This window comes from Oryx dammah, unplaced genomic scaffold (assembly GCF_014754425.2).
Source record: "Oryx dammah isolate SB20612 unplaced genomic scaffold, SCBI_Odam_1.1 HiC_scaffold_22, whole genome shotgun sequence".
NCBI lineage: Eukaryota > Metazoa > Chordata > Mammalia > Artiodactyla > Bovidae > Oryx > Oryx dammah.
In genome coordinates, this window is record NW_024070206.1 from 46,681,987 (window position 1) to 46,684,409 (window position 2,423).

Genomic DNA, 2,423 nt, shown 5'->3' on the forward strand with positions numbered 1-2,423 from the left:
CCATCACCAACTCCCAGAATTTACCCAAACTCATGTCCATTGAGTCAGTGATGCCATCCAGCCATCTCATCCTCTGTCATCCCCTTCTCCTCCTGCCCCCAATCTCTCCCAGCATCAGGGTCTTTTCCAATGAGTCAACTCTTTGCATGAGGTGGCCAAAGTATTGGAGTTTCAGCGTCAGCATCATTCCTTCCAACGAACACCCAGGACTGATCTCTTTTAGGATGGACAGATTGGATCTCCTTGTAGTCCAATACCACATTTCAAAAGCATCAATTCTTCAGTGCTCAGCTTTCTTCACAGAAATGCGAGTGGAGAAATCAGAAAAGAAAGCAACAGTGGCTAGGTTTTTGCTAAAATAACGATCTTAGTGCTGAATATCAGAGCTTACATAGCCAAAATCGCTTATAGTCATGAAAATATATCTTTATCTTTTAGATATTAATATTATTAGCATAGAATCATATTTTAACTTCACTTCAAAATCATTGAATGCAATCTTATTTGAAGAATACAAGTTTCTAGCAGTATTAAAAGTAGATGCTGGGGGCTCTCCGTGCACATAGGTATTTCCAAGATAATTGTTCCAAATTATGCTGTATCATGGTAGGGAGTGGATATTCCTTTAGACATGTATTTCCTTATTTTAGAAGTAAAAATAAAACAATAAGTAATAAGATAAATATTAACCAAAAATCTAAAAGAGATCATACCTTACAGGCAGTTACATATTATGAACAAAACACGTGACTGCCCAAGTGAAAGAAGATATATACTTTTTGTCTCAGAATTTTTGTAGAGACATAGGTATTGCCAACTTGAAAGAAGAAAATGTTTTAACATTGACTATGTTTTGCCTGACTTTACTGCAATTTGAAAGGGCTTCTATAAGCCAAGAGAAGAGATGGTATTAAGTGGAAAATATGAATCTGGGGAAAAAATTATTTGGGCCAATGAGAGATTTGCTGTTCCAGAAATACTCTTTAATCCTTCTGATATAGGCATTCAAGAAAGGGAGATTCTGTCCTATTCAATTCAGAACAAAAGTGATGCTGTCTTATTTTTTAGAAAACATTGTTTGACAGGAGGAAAGTCTGGTCTCTTTTCCCAGGATTTAGTCAGAAGTTTGATGGTTCAATCCAACAGATTCTGATGTTTCTGTTGTGCTGCCTGACAACCCTATTATTTATGCCTGGGAAGGTGGAAAATTGATATCAGGGAATGATGATTCTGAAGATACAGTGGTAATAAGAAAATATTATGAAGAAAATGGACATAGCATCTGTGAAGAGAAACTTTGTATTGAAGAACCGTTTCTTAAACTACTGACTGATTGTGATAAAGGTTTAAGTGTTCTTTTTAAAGGAAGTTAAGGACCTGTGTTCCTGCTCATCCTAAGATAACATCTTGAATTTAGATAAATACTTTGATCCATGGTTAATTTTCAAAGGTTTCTTAGCTAGGTTAGTAAGTAAACTGTAACTCAGCCCATATTTTCTTTTAAGAGCTAGACTTACTATAACAATGATTATGCCATTTCTAAGAGAAAGTTATCTTTCATTAAAAGATGAAAGAGTGAGTACAATTTAAGTTTAATTCTTTATAGCCAAAAGCACAAACTTAACTGTCCCACTGGTCAGATTCCCTTAGAAGATCATTTTGTGTGACTGGCTCAGAATTGACCAGAGTGTATTGAAGGTGATATGACTTCTCTCTTTTAGAATTAACCACTTTATTTTTAAATTGCAGTTTTTACTAACTAAAGTTGGAAAAAGTAATCTATGTTTGTGTAATGTTTATTTTTTAGTTGGTGTAAGTTTGAAAGGGTGAAGATCAAAGCCAATTTAATAAAGTGATTTTGCTCATTACTGTGTTTCAGAAATGCATTATTTCACTCATAAGAAGTCTATACCATTTTTAGGATGAAATTCTTGTCTCATTGGGCTCATGTATCAAATTCCTAGCAGTCCTTTAGCTAGAATCATGTGCATACCCCATGGCTTCAGATATTTTAACAGTCCTACTAAGATAGCCTACAGTGAAAGAATGTAGTTTCCCAAAGGAAAATTAAGATGAAGAGACAGATGGGTGAAAGAGCTATCAATACAATTAGTTTGGTTTCTACGGATGGTCCCTGACTTAACAATGGTTCCACTCAATGATTTTTTGACCCTACAATGGTGCAAAAGCAGTATGCATTTAGCAGAAACTGTTCTTTAAATTTTGATCTTTTTCCAAGCGAATAATGTGATATGTTACTTTCTTGTGATGCTGGGCAGTGTTTGGGCACATTGATGTTCAATCTTTCAGAACCTTATCTCATAGTTTTCAAGTTTCTGAACATTAGCCATCATCTCCAGCCATGCTGCTGCTGCTGCTGGTAAGTTACTTCAGTCGTGTCTGACTCTGTGCAACCCCATAGA

The 2,423-nt window shown here is 35.5% G+C and overlaps 1 pseudogene; it reads left to right on the plus strand.

The window, feature by feature from the left end:
- Positions 1-413: 413 nt before the first annotated feature.
- Positions 414-1,373, plus strand: LOC120880841 (annotated as a pseudogene).
- The last annotated feature ends 1,050 nt before the right edge of the window (positions 1,374-2,423 follow it).